The sequence below is a fragment of the Thermobia domestica genome, chromosome 2, assembly GCF_964235325.1.
Source record: "Thermobia domestica chromosome 2, izTheDome1.hap1.1, whole genome shotgun sequence".
NCBI classification, from domain to species: Eukaryota; Metazoa; Arthropoda; class Insecta; order Zygentoma; family Lepismatidae; genus Thermobia; species Thermobia domestica.
Window position 1 is genome coordinate 94,343,048 of NC_137455.1, and position 23,317 is coordinate 94,366,364.

Below are 23,317 nucleotides of genomic sequence, written 5' to 3' on the forward strand. Positions count from 1 at the left end.
TATTAGTAAAACTTTTTCATATTTCTAATTTACTTGTGTCGATACTTTGAAATTGTTATACGTATAAAAATGTATTTAGATTATACAAAATTAAAAATACAAGTTAAAAAAACAATGATGCAATTTTAAAATTAAAAAATGCAATGCGTAAACAAAAATTGTAACTTTGAAAAATAAAAAATGTTTGAAAAAATTTTTCTGCACACGTTCATAAAAGTTCAGTTAATTTTGTTTTTATAAGTTAATTGTAAACGTTAATGTTTTATTTTCAATTGACATTAAATTCTTGCAATGCAATTCTTTATATGTTTACATGAAACTTTTGCAAAATAAAAAAAATGCAAAAAAAACTAATTAAAATTTAAATGAGTTGCAAACGAAAATATAATTTTACATGATCTTAAATATGCATTAAGTTTGTGTACTTAAACACATGTAAAGTTAATTTACTCAAAATTATTTGTGTCTTTAATTATATACTCTTTATATTATAGTTTCATTAGATTAAAATATTGTTTTTATTAATTCATTTATGTAAGTAACAAATATTTTATTTCTATTTAACAAAAAATGTATATGAACACTTACCGCCGCTGGTAAGACAGGAAATCCTTATCTAAATGTTCTTAGATGTCAAATAAAATATGAGAAGTGGTAAATTCACACTTGAGGATGAAACACTTGAATGCTGTAAGAATAAAGAAAGACAATATTACTTTACATGAAACATTATAAAAATTTGAAAATGTGTAATACTAAACTGTAGAAATTAATTTGCAAAAATTTAACTATGTTGCATGCTACAAAAAATTTTTAAGTGGTGTTAACAAACTGCATGCTAAAAAATGTTTAAGTGGTGTTAACAAAACTGCATGCTAAAAAACTTAACATGTGTATTGCGAACAAAAAATAAATTCAAAGAAAATTGTACGTAAGAAAAATTTATCAGCTGTTAACAAAAAAAATGTATGTTGTAAACGGAAACATGTTACAAACTTTATGTTGTGCAAAACAAATGCAGGTTCTCAAAAAATAAGTAATGCAAAATAATTCTTTCATAAAGTAACCTGCATGTTACAAACTGTTACAAATAATGCACGCTATGACAAATGAAATAATGCAAAATAATTCTTTCAAAAGTAATCTGCATGCTACACAAGCTCAGAGCAGCTACGCTGTGAACTTGTAAATAATTCGTTTGCTGAGCAAACTCCTTGTTAACTTTAATTTGATCGCTTCTTATTAATTTAACCTCTCGTAATAAATTACTCGAACACTTACAGTGTGAACTTACAAAAAATTTCTTAAGCACAAACTATTATGTAAGTTACCAATGATACTTACTTTACTTCTGTGAAGTGCGATACTTTGGAATTCTGAATTCCGCTGCAACTTTTACTGCAATTAGCTGCCTGCCCTGAAACAATGAAACATTACTAAGTAACACTTGTAATTTATTTTCCTAATCATTTTTTTAATTGGTTCTTATTAATTTAACCTTTCGTAATAAATTACTCGAACACTTCATGTGAACTTACAAAAAAAAAATTCTTATCTTTTACCGATCACTTGGTACACAAGCTCAGAGCAGCTACGCTGCGAAACTTACAAAAAATTTGTTATTTTTTATTGGTTCGTATGCCAAAGCATACTCCTAAGAACACTTACAGTGTGAACTTACAAAAATTTCTTATCTTTTTATTATTTCGCTTCTTTTTTTTATTGGTTCGTGTTATTTAAAATAACACTCGTTTTTAAAATAAGAAGCTCAGAGCAGCTATACTGCGAAACTTACAAAAAAATCTTATTTTACTATTTCGTATTATTTTCAATAATATTCTTGCACCAACATAAATGGTCTATTTAAGTACAAAAGGAATAAAAAATACCTTTGGTAGCAGAAAATATCTTGCTCCTCTGGTACTTTTGGGTGGTACTTCTCGATACTTTTTAGTACTACAGCAGTAATAATGGTATTGCCACAAAAGGGTAACCTAAAATATAACGTAACATATGTTAGAACATATGTTGTAGTATAAAACCTTATACCTAACTATATATCTATATTTACATTAGAGATATATCTATATCTACAACTATAACTATATCTATCTATATCTATCTATCTATAACTATATCTATAACTATATTTATATATATCTATATCTATAAGTATATCTAACTATATATCTATATCTATATATCTATAACTATATCTATAACTATATTTATATATATCTATATCTATAAGTATATCTAACTATATATCTATATCTATCTATATCTATATATCTATATATAGCTATATATATCTATCTATATCTATAACTATATCGATATCTATCTATATCTATAACTATATCTATCTATAACTATATATTTATATTTACATTAGAGATATATCTATATCTATCTTATATGTTAGTATAGTATATGGTATGCCTTATATAAGATACAAGAACATGATATTGAGTATATCTAAAGATATATATTTCTGAAATATGTATAAATCATTTGGTTCTGTTAGAATTAAATTTTCAAATATCAGTACTATAAGATACTAGGAAGAGGTGGCAGGAAAAAGGCATACAGGAGATGTCAATGGCGTTTTGATAAGTTACGAGAAATCTAAAGGAAACATTTATAAAAAGTCTACGAAAACAGAGTACAAAAAAAACAATACAAAGAAAAAAACAAAGGCAAGCATAAGAAGAAAACATGCATAATGACAAAACAACAAATTTGGATTATACACAAACAGAAAGCTTCTGCTATATACAGAAAGATAAAAGACATATAATAGCTAATGTCAAATAGTTTGGGTTAGGTTAAAGAAGTTATAATAGAATAACAGACAATCATCTTGAAAAAATACAAGTAGTAGTGCTAATAATAGTAAATAGCAGTAGAAGCCAAGCAAGAAAAATACTAAACACAATAAAATACCAAGCAACCATTTTAAGAAATATATAATGCTAACACAATAAGGAACCCATACACCACTCTTAAAATCATCTACAGAGAGGCGCACAATTGGAAATTCTAAGAGACATCTAATAATAGAATTGGTAACAGACATATAATAGCAAACAGGGAGGCAAAAACTTTTCAAATAGCTTAAGCTTAGTTTAGGATAGGAAAAAACTTGAGTATGCATTAGTTAAAAGCACCATACTGGTTTAGCATTAATTAAGAACTAGCAAACTAATTAGTTAGCAAGTAAAAGCAGGACATGAGCTTAAGTTTAGAGTTTAGGAAACATTTAAAGCTTAGTTGTTGTTTTGTATGGCTGCAAAACACTGTCACTTACTCTGAGGGTAAAACATAAACTAAAAAGTATTTGAAAACAAGATCCTAAGACGAATATTCAGTCCTCGGAAATGGAAAATGGCGGAACTACATAATTTATATGGTTTACCCAACATTGTTAGGATCGTCAAGTCTAGGTGGGCAAATCATGTAGCTAAAATGGAAGAACGCTTTCAAACTCTTGACTGGAAGACCAGTCGGAAAACAACCATTAGGAAGACCTAGGCGCGGCTGGAAGGAGAATATTAAGATAGATCTCGCAGAGATTGGAATACAGAGTAAAAATTGATGCAAGAATAGAAGTCAGTGGAGAGCTTCTGTGAACATCCGGGTTCCATAGGCCATAAAGTTAGTTAAAGCTTAGTTGCGGACAAAATCTTAAAAGTTTAAAATAATTCAAAACAAATTATTCAGATCATGACCGTATTGGTCTTTATTGTAAGTCATTGGCAATTGACGAATGAGGCAAAGCACAAATACAATAAATTAAATTTAGTTCAGTACAATAACAACAGGAATAAAAGTAGCGGCAGCAAAGTAAAAGAGGAAATCATGTAGTACAATAAACAAAAAGAAAATATTTAGCGATCCATACCACGGAGTCGTTGAAGGACAGATATATTACATAACAAGTAAAGGTGGGTGGGCAAAATGAAGAATATGTTAGCTACAGCATAGTTGGAAAATCCAAAGAAAAGCGAATCAGGACGTAATTTATGTAAAATTGGAAGCCCATCAAAATTAGGGTACCACACAATAAGTTGGAATAGCTTAGGTTAAGACAGGTTACATAAAATAAGTCGTCAGACTCAAGCAAGAGAAGATACTAATCTGTAAGAGATGGCTTATTAATGGAACTTTACTTAGTTTTTTACCTACTTCATCATATTATTCTATAAAAAGAGATAGACATACATGAAAAAAAGAGAATATTCAATAGAGATAAACCAAGGAAAGAAAGAGACAATTTAAAAAGCCGATCAAGGAAAAAGTAAAATAAAAAATAGGTACAAATAGTACAAAAGGTGAAATAGAAATCTAATAGCATTCTGCATAGAGCAAATAGGTAAAAATAATTAGAGAAAAAACACAAAGAAAAGAAACTTTGATTAGAAAAAAAGGGCATACATGCAAAGAAAGAAAAAAGAGACATACATGCAAAAGTTTACATGGTAGTAGAAGAAAAAAGGTTAGATTACAAGCGGAACAAAGAAATAACCACAAAACAACAAGCAGTAGCCGATATTCGATAGTTCACACAACCAATAGGAGTAGTAATAGTAGTAGCAGTGGTAGTACTAATAGAGTATTAGTAGCAGTAATGATGGCAATACTAGTAGTAGTAGTAGTAGTAGTAGTAGAATACTAATAGTAGTAGTGGCTAACAGTGGTAATACTAGTCTGTAATAGTAGTAAAGGTTGTAGTAGTAGTAGTAGTAGTAACAGTAATAGTAGTAGTAGTAGCAGTGGTAGTACTGGTAGAATACTAATAGCAGTAGTGGCTAACAGTGGTAATACTAGTCTGTAATAGTAGTAAAGGTTGTAGTAGTAGTAGTAGTAGTAACAGTAATAGTAGTAGTAGTAGCAGTGGTAGTACTGGTAGAATACTAATAGCAGTAGTGATGGTAATACTAGTAGTCGATAGTATTAGTAGTGGTAGTGCTGATAGAGTATTAGTAGCAATAGTGATGGTAATACTAGTAGTAGTAGTAGTAGTAGTAGTAGTGGGAGTAGCAATAGTAGTAATACTAGTACTAGGGGGTAGTACTGGTAGAATACTAGTGGCACTAGCGGCGGGGACAGTGGTAATACTAGTAGTTGGTAATAGTAGTAGCGATAGCAGTAGTACTAATAGTAGTAGTAGTAGTAGTAGTGGGAGTAGCAATAGTTGTAGTAATAATAGGAGTTCATGCAGCTTCAACGATCGTGTGTTTTTACATATATAAAGTATCTGTAATTCAGAACTTAGTTACTTAAGAACCCAAGGTAAATACATATGTAACGGCCTCAACTAATACAGATTTACTTTAAATTAGATACTTTCTGTTACATATACATTAAGTTTCCATATACGTAGACTCTCATTGGGTAAGCATTTATCTAATGTAGGGTTCCAGGGTAAGCATTTTACTTTGAACTAAATTAGTGACTATTTATAAGAAAAAGGGATGCCTAAATTTAATCATTATTATTGTTAGCATCAAAATGAGTCTTTACAATGTATCAGCTATATTTTCTAACAATATCAATAACTTGGTCCTATTTGCAAATATAAGTTGAACAAATAATGAACCGGTTTTTTCTTAGTTTCGCATGTGTCAGTGTCTTGAACAATAGTATTCACATTGAATTGAAACAAGTGTTTCTGCTTCTATTATTCATATTGACTACTCCTCATACTTTCACGAATATTAACAGCGTACAGTTCTTTCGCCTCTGATTATATTGAAATCTTCTAATTAAATGCGTATCCTACTTATAGTTAAAATTGCGTCCATTTAACTCGAATGTATGCCATACTCAATAGTAAAATTGTTGGGGGCAGTGCTATGAATTCTTGGTTCAACAAATCCTGTAGCGTTCTCATGACAAAAACAAGTGTTTTGTATAAATTGTAGTAAACAATCAGCGTAATCGTGGGTTTCCTGCCACTTTTTTATATACTATTTCAACAGCTTTCTTTGTAAAGCAAATCAATATAAAAATCATTTCTCATAAGGGACCGCGATGGTTCAGTGAGCCGGTGGGTGTAGCCGAGCGGTCTGAGGCGTTAGGCTGATAATTGTGAGGTAAAGCCAATTGGGGGTTCGAGTCCCTCTGTAGTAGCAAGGGTGGAATTTTAACTGTCCTCGATGTTTCTGTGTTCGTGTCCCTGTCGTGCCTAGTAGTTTGAAAAGTGGTTAAAGTAGGAAATAAGTCAGGAAGTTTAAAAAGTGGTAGAGCATTCACCTACGGTGTTTGGGGTCCCGGGTTCAAACCCTGCTCCCTCCAAGTAAACTTTGTAGTGGACAGCATCGTGTAAATGGGTTTTTTCTCGGTGTTTCCCGTTTCCTCCCACTTTCTTCATTCCACCTTTTTCATTCATTACTCATCATTACCGTCTCCTTTAGCCTAACCGGCATAACCGCGGGACTCAAAGATTTCATTTCATTTTTCATTTTCTCATAATCACCATAAACTGAAAGATACTGATCCTCTAACAAGTACATACAAAATTCCCTCTGCCCCAATCTTAGTGTCCGGTCTTAGTGTCCATGTCCGATCAAGTAATTTCATAACAATTTTAAATCTTATATAAATTGTGGTGGGACCCCACCCCGCCTTTGGCTTACATTTGAAAGAAAATTGGTAAGTATTTTTCGAAAGTCATAATTGTGGGACGCTAAACTAAAATATGTCATCTCAGTATAATAATAAATTTCAAAGAATAAGTTGAGATATGGTAGTATCCCTGGTTGTATGCAATCCAGCGGTACATAAGTGCTTATCTAGTCTACATAACATTTCAGGCACTTTTCTATTAAATATGTTTGGTATCGTTCCCTATATAGTTAAACCTGCTGTACGCTAAGCATTTTAAAAGTCAAAATATACAAGTTTCGGCATGTCCTCAAATAAGTCATTATCCAAGGTAGCCTAGAAATCTAAAATTCTCAATTCCAATTCTATATGTATTTCTGAGTATTGTCCTGAACATCCCACTAATCAACCTTACAAGTATTGAGGAGTGCTATAACATTTCTCGCCGGCATCAAATATTTTAAGGAAGCTAAAGACTCTATTTGTTAATTAAGAAATTTCATTTAATTTTTTTTGTCCATCTAAACATTTTCTCATTTGTATTATCAAACGGAAATAAATATAAAACAAATCGGGTACGGTAATATTCAAATATTACTGTAAACAAGGCTGCTAAAAAAACACAATTTATGTATACTGTTCAACTTATTTTACATAAATACGGAACTAATAGCTAATTTGATAATTCTGATATAAAATTATGATTCCAATAATAATATTGAAACTCAGTCGAGTACAAATCAAATTTAGTTTCAGGAAATACTAGTTTCAATAAAGTCAAATAATACGCTACAAACAAAATTCAAGAGTACTATAACTCGTTGTATCTGAAATTGTGTCTACGGACCCTGTAATCATCATTATTTCTTAATAAAATGTAATCTACAAACTAAAATACCGTGTAATTAATCTAAATACCAAATCAGTACAACTACTCCTTTATATAGTCTTAGTATTAATCAATTTGTCCTCATACCAAAATATTTCCTATATTTCTTTAATTGTGGGGAAATCAGTGATAGAGTGCTTACTTCAAAGCCAAGTTAGGGCATTATAACAATGTCCATAGATTTTTTCGAGGTTCTATCTATTTTAATGGATCAAAATAACCACCATTTCCCTCATAACTTAGCAACTATAATTGCAAAAAGTCGGAATTATTCCTCAAATCATTATAAGTGTTAGTTTTTCCTCAAGTGACTTAAAACATTATAATGCAGTAAACAAAGTGAGAGAATTCTTTAAATTTGTTCTCCAAAACTTAAAAAAAAAACGTGTGTGCCGTCCGTTTTTAAAATTACTAACAGCCTTTAGAATCTCAAACCAAACAAAGCGGCGCTACTAATTCAATAATATATGCCTCATATAATTACACCGTTGGAGGTTCATGTCTCAAATAGCCATAACTTTAAAACTTATGTTTCGCCACCCATTAAAAACTAATAACTTAGTTCATACACTCTATCCAGTGTCCTTAAGTGTCAATATTAACTGTATTACGCTATTTCATCAGTTATAAATCTATTCGCTTTGCTTCACTCTATGACATCCAATAAATTAAACTGCTATTTCGCTCTACGCAATTTCTACTTTCATTTAAACTGCTCCCCATAAATTTAATTTTATATGCGTCCAAAAGAAATAACATCTATAAAGTATTAAAGTTTTCTCGGAGTATCATATACGGCTTTAACACGGTGGAGATCCCCCATGTTACTTCCTGTGGTTCAGGAATATAATAATAAAATATAGGTCCGTGTCTCCTATAGCCTAGCTGTTAAAAGTAATAATAAAGCTTGTTTCTTACTAATCAATTAACATACACGTCCTAGTTGTGGGAAACCCACCAATGGGGAAGCAACGCTAAGCTATACTTCAAATAGCCACAGTTCTAAATGAACTCTATGTATTATCTTGGACTTTAAACGTAATTTTACTCAATAACCGTAAAATTGAAAAAGTACATTTTCGATGAGTTATAATCCAAAAGATCTAAGTGGGAAAATAAAATTCAATTACAAAGCTAATATAAGAAATAACATTACGATCAATAAGCGTAGACTCCTCTCATTATGCGGTGTAAAGCATCTAGATGTTAATGGAAATTATTCTACAATTACATCTCATGACTTGTCCCTAGCTGGACATTCTTTATTTTTTACTGCTACCAACTCGCTGGATACTCACAAAATTTTATAATTCAAACCCTTTAAACTTAATTATTCTGTCACGCACCAATTCCTGTAACATTGGCAATGCCCCCCTTTCATATAAAGTCAATACTTTATACTATCGGTATGTAAAATCAACAATAAAAAGCTTAGTATTCGATGACTATAAGGAAACATCCTAAATGTAATTCACTAGACTTGACATCATAATTTAATGGTCATATTACAAAATAAGGAAAACAAACGTAATGATGATAAAGGCACTGAAAAACAACCAAATAAGATAATATTCTTGCAATTAATCCTTTTTTCGCAAAACGAAGGAATCTCTCTTTATATATAATCTCAAATTGATTCCTAGTTAGAAAACCTTAAACACCAACGTGATAAATACGCATTTCACATTAGTAAACTTCAATAAATCACTTCAACAAATAATGTTTCCTACAACTTTGATTCAATTCTGTACTGCACAATAACGAAATACAAAAAAAACAAAGTTTGAAATTAAGCTCAAAATGTGCAAAATTCCAACTCAATAATAATAATAATAATAATAATAATAATAATAATAATAATAATAATAATAATAATAATAATAATAATAATAATAGAGCTTCTTTACTGCTAAACTTTTTAGCGTATGTGCCTTCGGCAATTAATTCTTTTATTCCTACAAAGTAATATTCAGCTTTGCTTTCCATTGTTTATTAGTTTGTTCGTTTCATTTAAAAAAAAATCGGTGCTAAACAGGTCTATAAACTCAAACTTAAGTACAATCAACATAGTGAAACAAATCTCTTTTAATAAAACAAAGTTTAAAAACGAAATATCAATTTCATGAATCAATCAATCTTTGCAATATTTAATTCTATATTTTCTATGTATAAAATTAGCTAAAGTTTTCTTACCTTAATTCTGCATAAGCGCTGAAACAATCTTCAATGTCAATACACCTATCTGCAGAAATCAAACACCAAACTAGTACACCAATAAATTCTAATACCACCACACAATAAAATCTTCTCTATACCAAGCGCAGTACTCAGCATATAATAAAACGGCTATGGTCGGTCATGTATTTATAAAGCCACCTCAATTCCGTCAAAGCATAAGTTCATTTACCTGCCCTCCCTTCTCCTATCTATGATTAGTTACAAAATATCTTTCAGCTTTCTACCGGTATGCTTATTTAAAAAAAAATAGATAAAATCTGATTTCCTCATGCGTTTTCATCAGATATAATAAATAAGGGGTCAGTCTCCTGCCTTGTCCTAGTTTTTGGGTTAAGCAAACAGTTAACCAATTTATTTATTTTATTTCTAGCCAGCATGTTATTCCAAAATAAGATTGGACATAGAAAAATTGTGGAAACCGTTTACTGATTACATGGCAATAACCTCTGTAAATAATGACCCCAGTATACATAGCACTTTCTTTCCTTAACTAGCATTCCATCAAAGTAATCTTTAGTGGCCATTCCTTTCAAATCGTCTATTGGTACACAATTAGAGGCGTCTTGCAGACATAAATATCTTCAAATAAGTAAATCTTAAAATATCTAAAGAGTCGCCATAAAGTGGTTCTTTAGATAATATCACTCATTGGGCCATCACTGCAGATAATATCATCTATAGGAGAAAGTCCCATAGAGGTTCAGAAAATAGCACTAAAAATCAAAGCATGTATTTATTTCAACATTTGTGGCTATTAATCAGATACTGTCTACATTTATAACTCGTCAACCGTCCTCATTTCAAAAATATTTTATAGTTCTTGTGTACATCAGAATAGACACAAGCATCAAAAATAATATTTCAACAAGCTGTATTTCAATTAGAGGTAAATGACATTTTAAAAATAAATATGTTCCACATGCTTTCAAGACTGAGTTCCAAATTTCCAATATCAACGAATATTCCGCTTCAATCACACCAAAACCTATTGCTAAGGGTTCATTTCAAACAAGTCATATATCTTGTCTCATTCTCCGACTCATTGTAGTACAAATATCTGCCACATGATGTCGCCAGCTCCTTATACGCAAAGAGAAATTTATCTTTGAAAGTATTAACACACAAAGAAAGATGCATAGCTGGTTTGTCTTTAATTTTCTTTCAGCAACGTACCGTAAACCGTTGTCACCGCTGTACCGTAAAAAAATATCAAATATTTTTATACTGTAATTTCCAGTATTTATAATTCCACGTACTTAAATAGATCAACCATTTGTTCCTAAATAATTATAATATATGAAAATGTTATTATAACAATAAATAATTCTAAGTTGTTCGGAAAAAATCAAGTTCATTCTACAAATAATTAAAAATTAAAAAAAAAACTCCGGAATCATAAGACCACGATCTGTGCGGTTCATGTGTCATCGGAGTGCTACGTCAAAAAACATCAGTGGTGATATCAAAGGTAATATGTCTTCTTACTTAAGTTAAAGTATTGGGTACACATACAAAGTATGCCGGAAAATACCATTAGCGTCCACGGCTACCGAGCGGCATATATACAAAGCGGGCGGGCAAAAAACTCGCGACGGTAATGGCGCCAGCGGAAAGCTAACATCCAATACAGTGCGGCAATCGGTAATATACAAAGTAGACGGGCGGAAAAAGTATAAAGGGAACTCGCATTACGGTCAGACAGTAATGGCGCCAGCGGCACCATCTGCCACGCGTTATCACTTCAATTACATACGTCATACTCTTTTCACAACTTCAATTACAAAAACTAATTACTTCAATTACATACACCGTACGCAATCATAATTTCAATTACACACGTCATACTCTTTCATGATTTCAATTACATACGTCATACCCCATCGTGATTTCAATTACCCACGTCATACTCTTTCATGAGTTCAATTAGAAAAACTAATTACTTCAATTACCATTTTCTTCAGATATGTTCCCCTATCCTACTAACCAATACGTACTCACTGGACGGCAAATATTTTATGGCACAACTGTTATTCTATGAACCATTAATACATACAAAAACTTAATATTTCCAAATGAAACTATATATATTAATGGGTCATTTCAAAAAAGTGGGCGGCAACCGCCTCCCTAATCGCCGCCCATGGTTTGCTGTTTATGTAGGAATACAAAAAAATGCGTATGTTACGCATGTGTCCTTGCTTTTCTTTATTCCTTACTTTATGTCTAACCAAAAAAGAACTCTTCTTGACACATGGTTAACATCATCAACAAAGAAAGTACCGAAAAATACAAGTCTTCCTGGTCTTTATGAATAAAATTCACCAACAATCAGTGCCAGCATTGGTACAGAAAGTTCAAAACAAAATACATCTCAGAATTCTCTGCAATGTGCCTCCCTTTAAGCACCGGATCCCACGAGTACCTCCAAGCAGCAAATTGGGCAAAGCTTCAGGCAAATTGCGACAAATTCCCCCAAGCATTTGCCTAAAGAACTTGACGAAAAATCTTGTGTAACCAATCAAGGGAAAAAGGTCGAAATTCCTGTTTTAGAAAATAAAACTCAGCCGACTAAAGATTTCAATTTTTCACGAACTGCACGCCGATCTTGTCGCGAGGAATGGTTTCATACATTCCCTGGTTACATTATGATGTCAGAAATTATGTTTTGTGTTTTGATTGTATAAACCATATCATTTGACAGGTAAAATGCTGATGCAAGTAGCTGAATTGACTTTGCTCGCCATAGGGTTCAAAGAACTGGGAAAAGACCACAGACAAATTCAGAGCACATTAGAGAAGCGGACTCCATTGTCCGAATAATGTCCGTGTGGGCATTCCCAACACAGTTAAAAATATGTATAAAAAATGGTAAAAAAATGTAGTTACAAACAGGCATATTTTTGTAAGTAGTACAATTTTTGCTATTTTATATGTTTTTAACTATGATTTAAGTGGTTGAAAATATTTGCATCATACCAGAATCCAGCACAAAACTGGCACTTGATTTATTAATCTTAAAGATGTAAACCAAGATGCTTCTCGTAAATAGAAATTTTACTCTTACGAAACTGTTTACAGCTGAATTATTATATTATTATTATTATTATTATTATTATTATTATTATTATTATTTTTATTATTATTATTATTATTATTATTGTCCAACCATTAGTGCTCTCAACGGATCGGGTCGGGTCGGGTTGAAGACCGATCCGACCCGACCCGTGACCCGAATTGACTGACCCGAACCGTGATCCGACCTGATTGACCTGACCCGACAACCCTACCCGAGCTGACCCGGTTGACCCGACCCGAGCTGACCCGATTGACCCGATCCGAATAACCCGACCCGACAACCCCACTCGAGTAGCCTGACCCGACAACCCGACCCGAACTGACCCGACTGACCGAACCCGACCCGTTTCAAAGCATCATGATCACGACACTGGGTGAATGCCAAAATGCACTCACATTGGGAATTAAACCCGGACCACGTGTACCGAAGTCTTACACGTTAACCACTAGCTAGATCAAGCGGGGGATTTGTATATGCATCTTAATGAATATTTGGCACTTTTGAGGTTTGGTTATTTCTTTTTATAACTGATACCAATGTCCGACGTGGGAGATTTTTTTCCTTGCTTTAGAGCTCCCTCGTGGCTAAGCGGTTAGCGTACGCGCCTTTGGCGTGGGAGACCCGGGTTCGATTCCCGGCGGGAGCTCATGTGGTTCGGATTCCACGTTAATCAGTAGGTCCACGTCTCATATAGCCTCGCTGCTGAACGGGACGCTAAACTAAAATCAACAATTTTTTCCTTGCTTTAGTTCTATGTGACGAAATTTTTCTTCAAGGTCAGTGTTCTCACCTGCTCGGTCGGCAGGGGGTCTTCTCGGAAGGCAGTAGCAAGAGTATCTTGGCGGAGACAAAAGGAAATCGTTTAACTACAATGATAAGGGTTGAGGAAACGGGAGAATATCTGTGATTTTTTCCAACCCTTCAACTTTCATTCCAAAATAGGTTCCTATGATTCCGGGACCCGTGCCACTTTGATTTTACTTTCTCGATAACACTAGTCAACAAGGTTTTTGCCACATGAAAGAAGAATGCTGATCTTTAAGGAACTTTGGCCGCTGAATTCGAATCTACAATCCGTTTTGCTCTATCACGCACAGTTTTCCCGTGACAGAGGGATTTTCGGGAAATTTCCCCCAAAATTTCCCTTTTTCTTCATTTTTGTACTTCTAGCTCGGGTACCCTTAGGCATATAAACATACAAATTACATTCTAGGTTAGCTTGATTTATACTTAGTAAACCCTGTAAGTTTCATCTGAGTCGCATCATTCATCATTGATAAATAAATATATGTCTATAAATATATGCTATGTGTACTGTCCATTTTACCATATACAATAGGTGCAGAAAAATTACAAGTAACTTCCACGGGAATTACAATATAAGCAAGGCATATACTTCATTGGATTTGTAATGAAACATACTTTACAATGATGTATACACCATGTCCGCCATTTTTATAAGAGGGAAATTCTAGAGGGTTTTTCGGGAAATTCCCTAAAAAAGTAGATTTTTTGTCTCATGTCACTGTTCATATAGTGATACAGAAACGGGAATTGCGCCAGATTAATCCTATTGAAAAACTGATCTTTAACTCCAAAAGTATACAACAAAATTCTTAGTTTTCACGCCTTTTAAACGTTATTCAAGATAGTAAACAAAAAATTAATATTGACCTACAAAAACAAGTATCAATAACTCACAATGGATCAAATGCACAACTGCTTTGGAAAGTATGAAAAATAAAACATTTGTACTTACAATTAATTCTTCCTTTTGTAGTGCCAGTCACTTTCTCTAACTAAAAACCAGCAGTAGTCGCCCATCATATGAGGATCCCATTTACCTTGATAACGTTTCTCCATTTTTTGAATGTCCTGATGGAATCGTTCCCCTTGTTGGTCACTTACAGCTCCTAAATTCTCGGGGAAAAATCCAAGTGGGAATGAGGAAAGTGAATTTTCAGGGACATTCTACATCCTAACCTTTGATAGCTATCCAAAAGCTCTTGAACCAATTGACGGTAATTTTCTGCTTTATGATTTCCCAAAAATCCATACACCACTTTACTGAAATCTCTCCAGGCAGATAGTTCATCATTATTTTACTTTGTCTCAAAGATGTTGTCCTTTAATAGTTTCCGAATTTGGGGCCCGACGAATATCCCCTCTTTTACTTTCGCGTTACTAAGTTCTGGAAACTGACTTCTAAGTTACGCAAAACCTTCTCCATTCTTGTCCATGGCCTTAACAAAGATTTCATTAAGCCTAATTTTATATGTAAAGACTGCAGCAGAATTTTTTCCGAATTAACTAAGGGAGAATACTTAACATTGTGTTTTCCTGGCATATATGTTTCTCTTGGGGACCATTCTTTTTGAATGTAGTGTGATGCAGTTGCCCTACTGTCCCACAAGCAAAGAAAACAACAGTATTTTGTAAATCCTCCCTGAAGCCCCAGTAATATAGCAATGACCTTTAAATCACCACAAATTTGCCAACAGTACTTGTTATAATGTATCACAGCTAACAATACAGACAAACTTTCATAAGTTTCCTTCATCTCTACGGAATATGCCATTGGAATTGATGGTTTAGTGTTCCCATTATGTAGCAAAACAACCTTAAGGCTTGTTTTAGAGGAGTCGATAAACAACCTCCATTCTTCAGGGATGTGTTGGAAGCCTAGTGCATCCATTAAACCATCTATATTTGTACATGCACAGAGGGAATTTTGCATTATATAGTAACCTGAAAATTGCTCATGTCGGTTTTGAAAATTGAAATTCTGGTGGTAGGAGCCAGTAAATTCCATTCTTGAAGTCTCGATCCGAGCAACTCAGCTTGTTGCTTACTCAGATTTAGATCCCTCACTAAGTCATTCAGTCTGGACTGGTTAACAAGAAGAGGTGTGTTTCTGGTTGGGCTATAGTTTGGATCAAAGGAAGTTGATGGTTCGGGCAACTCATCTACTTCCTCTTCTGCTGGAGAAGATTCTTCTGACTGCGTATGGATCAGGGATTGGGAGTTCAGGTCCATGTGGTGTGGGTTTTAGAGCGAATCGAACATTTGGGTACTCAATATTAGAGTTTGTTGTTTTAGAATGGCCCCAAATTTTTGTTAGACAGAAATAACAGTCTTCAGCATGACTGGTTTGTTCTCGCCAGACCATTGGCACCGCAAAAGGCATAGCTCGAGTTTTATCGCCATTTTTCCACTTAATAAGAGTAGAATAGCATGTTACACAGCACACATGGGGAACCCATACTTTGTCTTGATCACCCACATGACACCTAAAATAGCTATAATAAGCTTTTTTTAACGTTTCTGTTAATGCACGGCGCTGACTTTTCACAGTATATTTTCCACACACGTAACAGAAAGTGTTCGGTGAGTTTATACACGCACGCCGCGATCTCTTCATAGCGGAGAAAGAAAACAAACACGCACACGCACTTACGACCACTTGTCACAGGTAAATCCAAATTAAAACTAGACCTACAATATGCATTCAGTTATACAACACTTCCTTATCTATTTGCCATGGACCTGACAATTTATCAGTAGAGTCCGATTTTGCGCAGCTTTATTGCATCAGCTAAACACGTGTTGTTGTACAGCTGTATCAATGCAATCACATGCCAGGTGGTAGAAAACCACAGACCTCTTACTAAAACCGCAAACCACAGATTAAAATAATCAGATCAATCACCACTCTACATCCAAAAAGTAAAAACTTTTTTTTAAATTACAGCATTGTCGAGCCTATAACCCAGCATTATGGAGTGATCTGCAAACATTAAAGTGAGAACTCAAGATCCTCCCAAACACAAATAATAGAGCAACCCAAAAGCATAAAAAGAATATAAAGCATAACAGCAATTTACACATATGGTTGGTACCTTGAACATGATTGTGATTGTCTAAGAGTCCAGAAGAAACTAGTTTTAAAAGCATAATTTTAGAAAATAAAGCATAAAGCATAATTCAAAATATATAGCACAATTCTTGGAAAATTCTCTTTAACTGAAAGTTTAACATACTGTGTTAATATTTTTTAAAACCAATATTTACAATGCAAAATCATTCAGAACATAACAATGCAACAATGAAAAGCTTATTTGTATTTCTGTAAACTTTTCGGTGTAATCCTTTGATGTGGAGAAAAGTAAAAGAAGAAATTTTTCCGCCAACAATGAATAGTACGCAAGAACTCCATACTATATTGTTATGTTTATTTTTTGAACTCAAGCACTTTCTGTACTTTTTGGTGGCATCTTTTACTTTCCTTTTCTGTATATATGTACCTGTAAGGCGCACACAAATGATTAAAAAAAAAAATTATTCGAGCAAAGCACATCTCTTTACAATGAATTAAGTAGAAATTCATTAAATATGAAAGTACAGTAGAGCGTCGATTATCCGAACGTCGGTCAACCGAATGACCGCTTAACCGAACTGTGTACTCGTTCGCACCTGTTACTCTACCACCCTACCGTCCATCATCCCCCTCACTCCCAAACCAAGTTTCCCACAGTAGTCGCCGCACTGAGCCACCGCTGGCGGAACATTGCTTCTAATGGGGCCTTCATAAGGCGTTGCTGACCGGCCAAGCCGCCAGTTGTTGTGTTTCAACAATCAGTACACTTCTGTCGGTTTGGCACTGGCTGTAGAAGTGCAGTGCAGTACAGTACAGTACAGTACAGTTCAGTTCGATTATCCGAACAAACCAGTTTTCCGAACACCCATGTCCCCCAATTACTTCGGATAATCGACGCTCTACTGTAGTTGCAAAAAAAAATATCAATAAATAGATCAAGATATTTAGAATATTTAATGTATAATAAAATATTATACATTATACACGATTAATGTAAAATAATCATTGAAATTAACAATAAAGCATAATTTGGAAAAAAAGCATAATTAAACAAGAAATAAAGCATAATGTGGGTTGCTCTAACAATTAAATTGTATGAAGACGAGAAGAAAACTAAAGCTGATTCCTTAACGAATTTTGTTGATCTTCTTTGTGTCTACAAAAACGCATTCCTAGAAACCTACAAGCTAGGTATAATCTCTGTGATTATATCAGTTTCTAGTGCTACATGTGAAAGGTCATTCTCTTCTTTGAAAAGATTAAAGACTTGTATACGCAATTCAAAGACTCATGATAGGTTGAAAAACTGAGTGTTACTTTATATTGAGAAGAAAATTGCTAAATCGTTAGATCTTTAACAAGTTGTGGATATGTTTGCTGCTGCCCACACGAATAGAAAGATCCTCTTTAAGTAGAGGCATGAACCTTATTTTCTTTACCTGTAAAAGTGTGTTTGCTTCCACTTAAGTCAACCAGCTACACATATTTTAAACGCCATGAATAAATAACTATTTACTTATTAGAAATCAATTGCATTAATGAATCCTAGTTGTTTGAGGTACTAAATTCTTATATTTTCACTGTTTTCCAGAGTAAAATCATGATCAACAAAGATGGAAACGTTCATTTTGAATACACACACACACACACATACACACACACACATACATATATATATATATATATATATATATATATATATATATATATATACAGGGGCGGATCCAGGATATGATCAAGGGAGGGGCTAAACCATATTTTGCTGTTTTATCCAGTGTAAAGCAGTATTGAAACCCAGTTTATCCAGTGTATACCTGGGCGTCAAGGGAGGGGCTATAGCCCCTATAGCCCTCCCCTTGGATCCGCCACTGGATATATATATATATATATATATATATATATATATATATATATATATATATATATATATATATATATATATATATTGGAGATGGCCCCCTCAAAATCTTCTTGGGCCCTACGTTGCCCCCCCTGAAAAAACTCTAGCTACGCTACTCGACACCATGCACCAGAGATGAATTCTCTACCACTGAGCCACTGCGGCCCTGCTTGGGCTTGGTCGTCCATATCCAATATCTCTTTTGGCGTTACTTAAACAACTTCTAGTTTTGTTCTAAATCCAGACTCCATATTGGCGTAGATATTAATATTACAGTCGATTGATAAAATCAATCTTTCACATTTAAAAATTAAAGTACACACAAATACAAAAATAAGCATTTACCATAAAAACACTAGCTGCAAATGTTCAAAATAGATTTATGGTTTCTATAAAATCAATTGAAAATTGCTATTTTTAATTAGGCAGCTGGTGAAAAACAGCAGCTTTCGACTCCAGCCGAGTTTAAGCTCAACCTAAACTCAGTTGACCAAAGTGAACTGACCCGACTGACCCGACCCGGCAACCCAACCCGAGCTGATCCGACTGACCCGACCCGATAACATGACTCGAGTGACCCGACCCGAGCTGACCCCATTGACCCGACCCGACAAATCGACCCGAATAACCCTACTTGACAACCCGACCCGAGTAGCCTGACCCGACAACCCGATCCGAGCTGACCCGACTGACCCGACCCGAGTTTACCTGACCCGACCCGACCCGTAACCCTACCCGAGCTGACCCGACCCGTTTGAGAGCACTACAAACCATGTTACATTACGAACATATATTCCTATTATCTTACCTATGTCACATTACCGCGTCTATTTTCAAGACAGTAGTTCAAAATCAGTTTGCCCCCCGGCTGAAAAATACTTCCGACGCCACTGCTCGTTCTAACATAATTCTCATCAATTCAATAGAATCTCTTATGCCTATTCCTTTCCGGAATTCAATTTGATCTTCCTCCAACATCTCCTTTAGCTTTCTATCCAGCCGCCCGTTCAACAGGTGCAAAATAATCTTCCCAGTGTGGTTCTGTGATCACTGCACTTCTTCACTTGCCTTATCTTGGGTAATGCGATAATTCCAACATAAAGAAAATCTTTCGGCCATTCTTCACTCGTTGTTAACAAGTGAAGCCAGTACTTTAATTGCATTGACTCCTAATCCGTTGAGCAAATCTGCTGGTATGTGGTCGTCTCCAGTGGCCTTCCTCCTTTACGTGTCTTTGATGGCTTGTACACTGTCTTTGATGGCTTGTACTTCACTTTTCAATATACTGGGTAATTTTTCTTTATCATCCACCTCTTTCTCTGATTCGATTGCAAGGGAGGTTCATCTGATCATACAGATCTTTCATGTATTTCTCTCAAATTCTAAGACTAGTTTTAGACTGAAGCATTTATCGTAGCAAAAATCATATAATCGATATTCTACCGTGTAAGGTAGCAAATGCTATAGCATTTTCCATGCTATGGCATATCCTATGGCATTTCTTGTCGATAGAACCTGCTCTATTTCGTAGTATTTTACCCAGCATTTCTGATCTGAGAATTGAATTGTAGTAAAGAAAAATGAGTTGGAGTAGGGATGCTCTTTGCCCACATACTTCTTTGTGGTTTTCGGTTTTTAATATAATCGGCGAGACTGTTGTTACAACCACTATAGCTTTAGCTACCTTATGCTATAGTTTCGGATCCATAATTGCGCCCTTCTCCAGTGATTTGTTTGCTACGTCACGATAAGATGCTTATCAAAATGCTACCGTGTAAAAGCACCATGTGCTTTTGATGGCATAGAATACTATACGAGATTGTTTGACAGCACATCTGTTACGAGAAGTGCTACGATAAATGCTCCCATCTAAAACTAGCCTAAGGATTCTTCGATGGTTAATGACTACATGACCTTGACGATCTTCGATTTCAAACGTTCGTGTACTTTTGTTAGCTTTTCCTCCTAATTCTTGTGCTTTCCGATATATTAAATCATATCTGCCGCGCTATTGAAGTCCCATTATTTCCTCAGATATTTGTTCCACGTACTTTCCTTTGGCTCTCTCTTTTCAATTCATTATTTAGCATTCTGTATTCTTTGATATCCGTGGTTTTCGCCCTTTTGCGATCCTCAATAGCTTTAAGCATTGCTTCAGTTATCCATGATTTTCTCGGTGCTCTTTACATAATGCCAATGCTATTGTGGATTGTGTCAAGTAGAATCTCTTTAGCTTTACCTCCAACTATTTCTACATTGCCTATCATATCATCCACTATGCATATTTTTTCAATATCTTCTTTCACGTCACTGTCCATTCTTCTTCGACACTCTATAAGTTCCATGTTCAAATTCTTCTCCCATTTAGCTTATTTGCCTTTAACCAGGTTTGTACTTTCAGGTCCGCCAGTAAGCTATTGTGATCGAAATCAATGTCCGTTCCCGATAATGTTTTCAAGTCTCGTACACTATTCCTGAAACTTTGCTTGACAACAATATAATCAATTTGGTAGTATTTCTTATCTCCTGAACTTTTCCATGTGTATAGCTTGGGTTTCTTTTCTTAAAGCACGTGTTCATCAATACCATATCATGTTGCCTAGAGAATTCGATAAACATTTGGCCCCATGCGTTTCTTCTAGGTAGAAAAGGTACCTTATTCGCAACTTCTACTACGCTGTCGAAGTCTCCCATTACTATGGGGTGGACCTGAACTCATCCCTCGTAATGCAATATATCACTAATGTCATCATATATTGCTTCTACTTCATTGTCATAATGGTCGGTTGTTGGCATATATTTTCTACTCTTGTAATGTATTATACACTGGTTTTTCACTTTGCTTTATAAATATCAAACGGTCAATGCAGCATTCCACTTTACTTACGTTTCTTGTAACTTCTTTCTTCATTGCTATCACGATACCATTCTCGGTATTAGAGCCTTCTGAATAGAATATTGTGTAATTTCCCAAAACTATCTCTCTTTTTACTGATCATCTCACTTCACTCAAGCCCACTACGTTCAATTTACATTTATCCATTTAGAGTTTTAAAATTTGAAATTTACCCGCACGTCGTAATGTTCGTACGTTCCAGGTTCCTATGCTGAAATGAAAGTTATTATTATTATATAATGATTCTCCCATAGTAGTCCCATCTGGAGATCCGTACGGGGGACTATTTTACCTCCGTAATGATTAGCTCAGGAATAGCCATCACTATATTTATTCTCCTCCTTCATTTCTCCTGGGAAAAAGATAACGTGGTAGTATTCCCATCTCGTTTCCACAACTCTGCCTTTGGTCACTGTAGTTCATCTGCCTCTTAGAACAGTTTCCCCTCCTAAGATCAAGGTGCTCTGACCCCTACAAGGTCATCCGCCCTCCAAGGAGGCTTTTGGCACCCGTTGGAGGTTGATTCCTTATCCTGGGAGTCAGTCGGTCCCTACCTACATTCGCCGCCTAAGACGTCGCTCGCTTTCTCCCTCGAGGAGGTGTGGGTTGAACTTTCCTTTCGTTTAGTTTAAGAGCCGAAAGCATTCCTCAAACTTTTAGAAAGAGTACTTTTAGAAAGCATAAATAACCATGTCGAAAGAAATTGGATAATTACAAAATACGAAATAATTGGTACGGTACGCAAGAAACGTGAGAACGGGGGACAAGACTTGAGGATTTTTCCACTCATCTAATGAAAATGATGCCTTGTATCACGAATATATTCCTATATTGTTTTGTCTCTGATTTTAAGGTGAGACAAAAATAATACAAATTAACATATACCACGGACATGGGTGCCCGCAGGATATTTTCCAAGGGGGGCAAGACACACACACACACACACACACACAATTGCTAGAATGAAACCCAACAAAACAAAACTTCATTGCTATCAGCACCACGTCAGCAAAAGAAACAACAAAGAGCGAAATTATCTTTTGAACCCAACTGACGGATACCATCATTCAAAATACTTAGCATTGCATGTAGCATCAGGCTGAATATAATTATTACTGAAAATTATGAAACATCACATGGAGGAGAGAAGTAGATTAAAATCTTAGGGATGTATTTGACTAAATTTTGTTACTCTTAATCATTTAGTGAATGTTGATTTTAAAAGAATACTATTGTCAACAGAAGAGCCTATAAATGTTAACCTTTTTCGAAAATCCAGGGAGGGGGCAATTGCCCCCTCTTTCCTCTCTGTGTGGGCGCCCATGACCACGGATATATTGTATAATAGAAGGATGTTATAAAATAGAGGATCTGCCCATATGTATCTTCATCCCATTAATTCAATAAAGTCACAAAATAACACAGGATCGGCATGTCTGATTGGCTGCTATCATTTCCGCCATCGTTTCATTGGCCATTTTCGTTTCTGCTATGAATGTTGGCTCAAAACATTGCGATCTTATTGCACGGAGTGGACAGAGTACGGGTGGCGAAACTGTGACGCATGGCTTCAAGATTTTGTTGTATAGGCAGGTCCTCTATTTTATAACATCCTTGGTATAATATATATTTACATGTAATTTCGTTTACAAGGATATACAAGTGTAGAGGGCAGTTAGTCTGTTTGTTGGATTTTAAGTCCATTTCAGCACCGACGATATATGAAACGTGTACCTAAAACTTTACGTGGAATCCGAACCACATGAAATATAGTGGGAATCAAATGCTGCTAGTATGCTAATGATATCGCCACGAAGCAGCTAAATGCCGAT

At 34.7% G+C, this 23,317-nt stretch overlaps 1 long non-coding RNA gene across 1 annotated transcript; it reads right to left on the bottom strand.

Annotated features, from left to right (window-relative positions):
* Nucleotides 1–588: 588 nt before the first annotated feature.
* LOC145679703 (uncharacterized) lies at nucleotides 589–9,816 on the bottom strand. Its single transcript, XR_014130506.1, has 4 exons — nucleotides 9,692–9,816; nucleotides 1,890–1,994; nucleotides 1,345–1,417; nucleotides 589–688 (listed from the first exon to the last, which is right to left on the bottom strand). It is a non-coding gene; the product is annotated as an uncharacterized LOC145679703 (long non-coding RNA).
* Between the last annotated feature and the right edge of the window lie 13,501 nt (nucleotides 9,817–23,317).